The sequence below is a fragment of the Arvicanthis niloticus genome, chromosome X (assembly GCF_011762505.2).
Source record: "Arvicanthis niloticus isolate mArvNil1 chromosome X, mArvNil1.pat.X, whole genome shotgun sequence".
Taxonomy (NCBI): domain Eukaryota; kingdom Metazoa; phylum Chordata; class Mammalia; order Rodentia; family Muridae; genus Arvicanthis; species Arvicanthis niloticus.
Genome location: NC_047679.1, coordinates 99,301,808 through 99,311,450, shown reverse-complemented (window position 1 = coordinate 99,311,450; position 9,643 = coordinate 99,301,808). Strand labels below are relative to the sequence as shown.

At 42.1% G+C, this 9,643-nt stretch overlaps 1 pseudogene; it reads right to left on the bottom strand.

Moving 5' to 3' along the window:
* Positions 1–7,918: 7,918 nt before the first annotated feature.
* Positions 7,919–8,410, bottom strand: LOC117695521 (myelin-associated neurite-outgrowth inhibitor pseudogene; annotated as a pseudogene).
* Between the last annotated feature and the right edge of the window lie 1,233 nt (positions 8,411–9,643).

Below are 9,643 nucleotides of genomic sequence, written 5' to 3'. Positions count from 1 at the left end.
TGCTAGAGCTTTGCAAATGGAGCCTACTCTGGAGCACCTCCCAGTTCTCGAGCGAAAATCTTGCGCATGTCCCAACACTACAGACTTAACTGGCTTCTGGGTGTGGCCTAGGTACGGAAGTTGGGGGGGGGTATGTGTGGGCGTGAAGAGGCGCATCCACCCCACAGGAGCAAACAGCTTCCATTAGGAGGCCTGGCAAAAGAACTGCTTCAAACAGGATGCTGACTTTAGGATATATTCAAGAAAAGAGACCTGAACTGGACCCGGATTCAGGCGTCTCCTCGGATCCCAAGAGAGGCTACTGAGGAGGACTAAGAATGGAGATTTAAGGTTATCTGGAGACAGAGAATAGGGTGGGGCTAATAATTCAAAGAACACTGTGTAAAACATGGGGAACATCTCATGGCCCCACCTTCCAATTTCACAGCCCAATGTTCTCCATGCTGGAATTAAATTGACGTTATGGATTAGGGGCTTCTGCTCCATATTTCTGTTAAAGACACTGAATGCAGAGTTGGTTTGGTCCAACTAGGCACAGGAGCAGAATTTAAAGCATTTTCCTTCGTAAGATCTAGTAACAAAGAAGCCCCAATGTTCATTGTAAGAATGTCACCCCTGTCAGACATCACAGAGAAAAATGCCAAGGTAGCATGGGCGTCCTGTCCTCTTTGTGTTGCAGGGAGAGATCATTGGAACAACCCTCTAGAATAGAACACTTTACACAAGGGTTAAACGCATACACTAGGCAGTTTTCTTCATATGAGTACATCACCATTACTCTCTTCAGAGACACTAGAAGAGGGCACCAGATGGTTATGAACCACCATGTGGTTGCTGGGAATTGAACTCAGGACCTCTGGAAGAGCAGTCAGTGCTCTTAACTGCTGAGCTATCTCTCCAGCCCCCACAGGCAGTTTTCTAATCAGATAATTTCAGAGTTATCACTTGGGTCTTTAGGATATTGCTCAGTGGTAGAGAACTAGCCTAGGGAGAGTGAGAGGCTTTGTTCCAGGCCTAGCACCAAAAATGAACAAACAAAAGATGTAACTCTACAGAAAAGATGTTAGCAAAGGATGATAGCAAAGACTATTTTTGAAAAAAAAATTGTCTGGTTTTAAAGCCAGGTAGGTAGCTCTGTGGGTAAAGTGCCTGTTACCAGTGCCTGATGACCTGACTTCAGATCTCAGGAACTATGCCAAAGCTAAATGGATTGGGTTTGAAATATTGCTCAGTGAGTAAAGAGGCCTACACCAAGTCCAGTGACTTGAGTTCAATCTCCTGAACTGGATGCTGGAAGGAGAGAAGAAACTCTCAGTAAGTTGTCCTCTGACTGCCACACATGTGTGCTATTGTAGAATAGGCTTTTTTTTTCCCGGAGAGATGCAACACACACACACACACACACACACACACACACACACACACACACACTCATTCTATAAGGTAAGTCAGTGGCAGACTAAAGTAACGATTGTACCAATGTCCAATTTGGTCAACTAATGAGTTTTTTTTTTTTCTTTAACTGGAGTTACTAACAGGAGTATAAGTGGCCAGTTACTTATAAGGAACAGAGATAACACAAAGTGGCAATATTACCAAAAAGCTGACCCTAACACAAGTGAAGACTCCCCTTAACCTGTACCACTGCAGCTCTCTATGAAAGTTGGAGGTAGCTTGATTCCCAAAATACCTCTTTTCTTCCCCTCAGTTTGGCTGCTCAGAGTCTCAACCCCTTGAATTGTTTAACCCTCTTTCTCCTGCTGAGTAGTGGGCCCCAAGATGCCTCCAAGCTTTCCTGTTGTCTCCAACATGTGGCCTTTTGTTTACTCCCTGGAGTTCATGAGCTTCCTCATACTTCCTGGAACAAAAGTCTCAATTTGGGGGGGGGACTTAAACACACACACACACACACACACACACACACACACACACACACACGAATCACATGCAAATATCACACACATACACACATATACATATGCGTATACATATACATATATATAAAGTTTAGGTAAATGGGTAGTAGGTTCTCCTCTAGAAGCTGTGACCTCTCTGGATATGGATAATCGGCTGGGTTTCATAGTACAGGCACAAATTTCTTCCTATTGAATGGATCTTATGTCCAATTAGAAACTTGTGGTTACTCCCAAGATATGAGTGCCACTATTGCACTGTTGGCTTATCTTCTATGGTAGTCATTGATGTGGTTTGTGGGATTTATAGCTGAGTAGGACTATTAACTCCTTTCGTCCTTTGGCAGCTTGTGTCTCCATTTGACATCAGGAAAGAGGCTTTCAGGTCAGGTTAGTTCCAGCTTGATTCCTGCTATGTGCCTGAACTGTATAGTGTCTGCAGCAAATTCTTGGACACACCAAGGGCAACAGCAATATCTTAGAATGCTCTAGGGAGTTTCTTGGACCCACTCTGGTCAATATCTCAAAAGGAGATTTCCCTTGCTTGGTACTAAGCTCATAATAATCATCCTGATATATTGCAAAGTGACACCAAATCATGCTTTCAGTTTTCATTTCCCTAATGCCTAATGATGGTTAATATTGTCCCACACTGTATTTGCTACATAGCTTTCTTAACCTTTTCCCTACACAAAAGATTTTAAATACTATACAATTATTTTAGTTTTGTTTCTGTTATTTTGATTAAATGTACTGGCAAAAAGGAACTTAAGGTCATCTCTCAGCTACAATCCATAACTGCGGAAACGTCGAGGCAGGAACTCCCATCAGTATGTCACATCCACAGTGAAGAAGTGAGAGAATAAATGTATGCATGTTTCTGATAGTCGGCTAATTTTCTATACTCTTACACAGTCTAGGGCCCCAAACAAGGGAATGATGCCACCTACTCTCAGGTTGGTTGTCTCCATTTCAATTAATGTAAGATGGTCCCTCACAGACATAGCCAAGGTCAACCTGAGCTACACAATACCTGAGTGAAATATTCTTCCCAGGGGAATCTCCATTGTGTTGAGTTGACAATTCAAACTAACCACCACGATGACCTAAAACAGTAAATTATAGTTGTTTTATTTTCACTAAATTACTCAATTTGAAAATATTTTAGAGAGATTTATTTTTCAGTGTTCTTGTCACCGGGAAAGAATTTAATTAAAACCAGTGTGCAGTATCACTGTCAATTTGAAGAAACATTTTATTTCACTTTTTTAAAAAAAAATGTCCTAAATGTGTAGACCAGCAGGACAGTTTATCAGGTAAGGATGCTTGCTTGCTGCCAAGCCTGACGACCTGAGTTTAAGCTGTTCTAGTACTAATGAGTTCTAATACTGTCCTTATAGACCTCAGATAAGTAGACTTCTCACTGCTTAACAATAGAAGCTTCTTTTTATTGGTAACACACAGAGGCTACTACAAAATCTACAACTGGTCAAATGCAGAAAATCAATGGCCATGGGATGCCAGCCCCAAGAGGTACTTGTATAATGCAGCACCTGCATGTAAGGTTCACAGAACATGGAGGATGAGGGAACAGAAGTATTGTAGAAGCCGGAAGAGCAGGACAGCAGCTGGGAGACATAGTACCACTTAGGTATGACAGGGACACGGCACTGACAAGATCTCAACAATATGGTTACTTGACAAATCCCTGCATAATAACAATATCAGTTGATATAACTGAGGGAAATCTTATAAGGTCCCACCCCTAAGTGTAGGGCTACAGGGAATTGATGCTGCTGAAAAGGGGGCAAATCTATTTTCTTCAGGAACAAACCTTCTGATGGGTTACCCAATCTTAAGTCGGCAGCCCCAAGCACAAGTACATGAGAGCAGGACTAACTGGACTCAGTAGGTCATATTTATGTAAAAATAATTAAGAAGCAATGGAATCAAGAGAGATTGGAAGGACAAACACAGAAGGCATGGAACAGTATAAGAAGGGATAGAAATGATATCAATGCACTACTCATGTATGAATACCTATATGAAATCTCATTTAATAAAATTGAAACATCAAACACAGTAGTAGTTCAGGCTCTGAAATGGCAGCCCACCCCTACTTGGAGATGGGAGGCAGAAGCAGGAAAATCTTTGGAAATTCATGCACCAGTTAGTTTTGCTTATATAGCAGCCAACCAGACAGACCCTGTCTCAAACAAGATGGAAGGCACCCAAGGTTGTCTGCAGACCTCAACATGGGTGCTAGAGTAGGTGTGTACCCACCATGTACTCACAAATGACACACAAAAAATCCACCTCTCCTTTTATGGAGGTGAATACCATGCTGAGAAAAATAGGGTTATCTAATACCCATACAGTATTCTTTTTTTTTTTTTTTTTTTCGAAATACAACAGGATCTGCCACAATCAAAATCCTCCTTTGAGTTAGCCCAGTGAAGGAGCACATTTAACACTTTGAAGGGCAAAGGAAGAAAATGAACATGAGACCAAACTGACAGCAAATAATCTGGGCTAGGCAAGAGAGACCTGTGTGCACAGCAAAGCAGACAAGCATCAGGGCAGACAAACAACTTGGAAACACAGGAAACCTTGTTTGCCTTAGGGAAACAAGGTCAAAAGCATGGAAGAGGCTCATGAGGGCAAGCCTGCCCTAAACCTCCAACTTGGCAATCACCTGTGAGCATTCATTCAGTTTATTGGTCAGAGGCCCCATAGATACCACAGGGACTCCTAGCACCCTCCTCAATACCTGGCCCCAAGAAGTTCCACCAGACTCCTTGTAAAGAACCTGTCAGGAGGCAAGCAGGGACTCCTGTCCTGAGGGTGTCATCTCAGACATTCTTTCTTTTCCTGAAGTAGTGTAAGTTCTGTTTTTAAGTATCCATGGGAACTTCTGGAAATTGGATCCTTGGTTGCTTGCAGCTCTGTGCATCATAGATCAAGGGGAAGATCCCAGAGCCCATAGGTAGCTAATGCAGGAGGCTCCATTCTTCATGATGATGCTGAGCAGGGAATGGTCCTTAACCTTTGCAGCACATGAGCTTCCTCGGAGAAGGACCCATCCACTTTATCCATTCACTAACAGGACATCCTTGGATTCTGATAACAGCCAAGGAAGAGAGGAGGAAAGAAATAAAAACAAGAAGAGGAGAAAAAGAAAAGATGAAGGTTTGGGTGCTGTGACACAAGTCTAGGATGAGTAGTGTGGGGGGGTGGCGTGGTGCTGGCAGCTGGTAGCACTAGGTCCCAGGCCTGAGCTCTCTGTGATCTAGGATGGTGGCTTTAGGATGGTGGTGTTTGACTCTCAACTCCCTTGTCTCTGAAGAGGGGATGGCACCAGTGGCTCATTACAAGACTGGCATTAAGGATGAGGAGGCAAACATATTGACTGTGTCACCCTATTACTTCAGTTTCACAAAGCTAATGCCACCAAATGCTTTTCATCTCAATATTCACACTGGGGTTAGTGATTCTAGGTAAGAATGTTGTATTAGAAGTCTTGGATAATCCATTTTGTAGTCTTAACACAAATCAAAATGTTTGTATGAGACGTATTGGTTATTCTACATTGACAACCAGTTGAACCTTGAGTTCTACAGAATTGTGTTGCTGTTCAAATCAGGTTGTTAAAACAATTCAGGTCAAAGCTTCCAACATTCAAAAGTCACCTCAGATGTTAATTTTATGTCACTTCAAAGGCCAAGGATCCTAAAATGTCTGTTAGTTCTTCGCATGTTAATTCCTAAATTAGCATACTTGTGGGATTGTGTTATGTTAGAAAAGTTGATTTTTAAAATATTCTGTTTGAAGGGCTGGAGGGGTGGCTCAGCTGTTAGGGGATTTCTCTCTCTTGCAGAGGACCTGAGCTTGCTTCCCAGCACTCAGGCCAAGCTAACATCTACCTGTCAGTCTAGCTCTATTGGATCTGATGCCCTCCTCTGGCCTCTGAAAGTACCTGCACATTTGTGAGTACACACACACACACACACACACACACACACACACACACACAAACACACATACAGTTGCAAAAGTCTCTGAGATGCTAACTTGATTTTCTTTCTTTTTTGCAACACAAGTCAATCTTTATTGAAAACTGTAGTATTAATACATAACAATTCCTTTTGCAATAAATGTGCTTTTACATGTGAGATCATCTAATTGTTATATAGCATAAAAATTAAGAATATAAACTATGGGTACATTGGTCCCCCTCCCCTGTGATTATTCACCTGGGAAAACTACCTTCTGTCCTGCTGGGTCCTGGAGAGGCCTTGGTATCATCAACAGTGCAAACTGTTCATCCAAAGGATAAGAATCCCAACATGAAGTATTGCCGTATTCACCCCCACAAACAAGGGCAGACATAAACAAAGCCCCATCTCTCTACAAGAAACATGAGAAGCTAATTTAAAATACAGACATTCCCTTTAACATTGTGTGCCTTAAACACAATGTTACCCAGAGCATACTGCTGATTTCTCTGCCCTTCTTTGTGGGGGGTGAATATGGCAGCACCTGTGTTTTCAGCTAACTCCATATTTCTGAGGGTGTGTGTGTGTGTGTGTGTGTGTGTGTGTGTGTTTTCTAAGTTAAATGAAGCAGAAGATAATACCACCTCGGTGTGGCTGTTTCCCTCTGACATTCTCTCTCCTATGAAGACAGTTTAGTTTAACACTGGACTTCCCCAACCATCAGAACAGATACATAAAACATCCTGGACACTCAGATGGTAGAGACACTGCTCTACTGACACACAGACCACCCTTCATCCCAGCTGTCCTGGCCACCCAGCTCCCATTTTTCCAAATAAGTCTTAAATACATCCTGCCCACAAGACCATATTCAAGCTGAAATGGAGAAGAGAAACTTTACCGTCTCTGCCTCTGCTCTGGAGCCATTGCGAGGCTCACACCTTCTCCCAGTCTACAGGTTCAGTCAGTGAGAGTGCCAAAGGAACAGGCTGTTGCAAAATTACAAGTCCACCTGCCTAACTGGCAATCTGCACCATTCCAAAAATCTTCTCCAGCCCACCAAATGCTTCATGAGGATGGGATGAGCACACTCGCTTGTACATGTATAACTTTGAGATCCATCACATGTTCCAGTAGTGCCCTGGTTGCACAAGTTGTAGAGTACCATCCAGTTCTTGGGGTTTTACATCAGTTCCTATAGGTAGATTGAGAAAGGCTTGTTTTAGTATTTGTTTTAATGAACATGCATTCAACTAGATATGATTCTGTAGGCTTAGATTTTTGAAAACCTACTTTTAATAAGGGTTCTCAAATACTTTAATCCCCCTTTTAGCCCACTGGCCAAAGGTAAGGGAGAAAAGATGGTAAATATGACAAGGAGTTGTGGACTTGTTTAGAAGCAGTTTGGGGTGTGGTTTTAGTCTCTGTTGTTAGGATACCAGCAGTCCAGTTCAGTAATGTCAGGGTACCAAACATGAGTCAGCAGCAGTGGCACCCAGCAGAAACAGCCAGGCTGCCATTGAATCAGTAAGAGTCAGCCAGCAGGAGTGACTAGAACCAGCTAGGATGCTAGGAATTCTCTGCTATGACTCTCTCAACAAAGTGAACATGGAAGACCAACGAAGTGTTGCAAGGCTAGCTATGGAAGCACCATTTCACTGTCTCTTGAGGCCTATGAATACTCTCTCCAAACATGTTCCCTCACAGGTCTTGCCTCAGCAAAAAACACCATGGAAGTCTGCATCACATGACATAACCAGAAACTTTCACTTCATCATTCGGAATAGATTAATATTTCTTTCTAATCATTTTCTAAAAACAATGCCAGGAAGTCCACAAACCAGGATTTCTCTTAAATCCAACTTATATAGTTTGTTGGAGACTATTAAGCTGAGACCTAGTTGTGTTTAGCTCTAGCATTGAGAAGAAAGTCCTTGTTGGAGGCACAAGCTTTGTAATTCAATGAAATGACTGACCAGCTCCGTCCTCAAGTATTAATTTGCAGGGTGATCACCACTGAGGGGGCACATAGCTGTGGGTGGATGCTTTGGGGGCCTGGTATGTGAGGTCAGTGAGTAGGTGAGGGGCAACAGGAATTGTAGAATGAGCAGTCTGCTGACATGGCCATTGTGATTACAGAAACTATGCCCATGGTGACTCCATTGGGTCTAGGAGAAGGGATGAGAGCAAGGTAAACTGTTGCTGGCATGCCATCAGGTTGCACCACTATGGTGTGGTGAATGACACGAGTAGGTACTATGTACAGAGACTGGGTATACTTTGTACTTTGTTAAGCATATGGGGTCTGCTGTGGGTAGACACTTCTCACTGGGCATATGGCTAACTGGTAGGGGCTGTGGGAGGAGAAGTATGGTGTCATAGCACCTCTGATAGGGGAACAGACACTTTGTAAGATATACCAGGAGTGTAGCCTGGATAACTTATTCCTTTGGCATTTGCATAGGAAACCTCAAAAGAACCAGGGTTATAAACAGAATTCATGATTTTAAGAAGACAGCCTGACCCATGTGCATGCCCGTCAGCCAGCACTGCCACCAGTGCTGAACTGATTCTCATTTTTAAAAAGGTCATTACATAAATTTCAACCTGGAAATAGGATAGAATTGGAACATATTTCTGAATGGAGGGGAGAGAGGCCTCATTCTTAGTTTAAAGTTGTTGAGGAGCAAGAAACATTTTTTTCTTTATAGCCACTGGCAAATTGTCTATGCTCTCATAAATAATCCCTCAACCTTGCGAATGTAAGTACCCCTAATTAAGTTCACTGAGTCACACCACAAGATACATTACCGTGTAGGGGGACTAGTTGGGAAGAGGAATAGATTAGTGAGAAAAGAATAAGAGGTGGTAATTGGGACACTGGTTCCTTCCGGTCTGGGCCAGCCCTGAACACCCCATCACACCAGAAAAGCAGGAATCAGAATTAAAATCACTTCTCATGATGATGATAGAGGGCTTTAAGAAAGATATAAATAACACTCTCAAAGAACTTAAGGAGAGCACTGGTAGACAGATAGAAACCCTTAAAGAGGAAACACAAAAATCCCTTAAGGAATTGCAAGAAAATGCAACCAAACGGGAAAAGGAATTAAACAGAACCATGCAGGATCTAAAAATGGAAGTAGAAACAATAAAGAAATCACAAAGGGACAATACCCTGGAGATAGAAAACCTAAAAAGATCAGGAGTCATACACACAAGTATCACCAACAGAATACAAGAGATGGAAGAGAGAATCTCATGTGCAGAAGATACCATGGAAAACATTGACACAACTGTCAAAGAAAATGCAAAATACAAAAAGCTACTAACCCAAAATATACAAGAAATCCAAGACACAATGAGAAGGCCAAACCTAAGGATAATAGGTATAGATGAGGGGGAAGATTCCCAACTAAAAGGACCAGTAAATATCCTCAACAAAATTATAGAGGAAAACTTCCCTAACCTAAAGAAAGAGATGTCCATAAATATACAAGAAGCTTACAGAACTCCAAATAGTTTAGACCAGAAAAGAAATACTTCCCGCCATATAATAGTCAAAACATCAAATGTATAAAACAAAGAAAAAAATACTAAAAGCAGTAAGAGAAAAAGGCAAAGTAACATATAAAGGCAGACCTATAAGAATTACACCAGACTTCTCACCAGAGACCATAAAAGCCAGAAGATCCTGGACCGATATCATACAGACCCTAAGAGAACACAAATGCC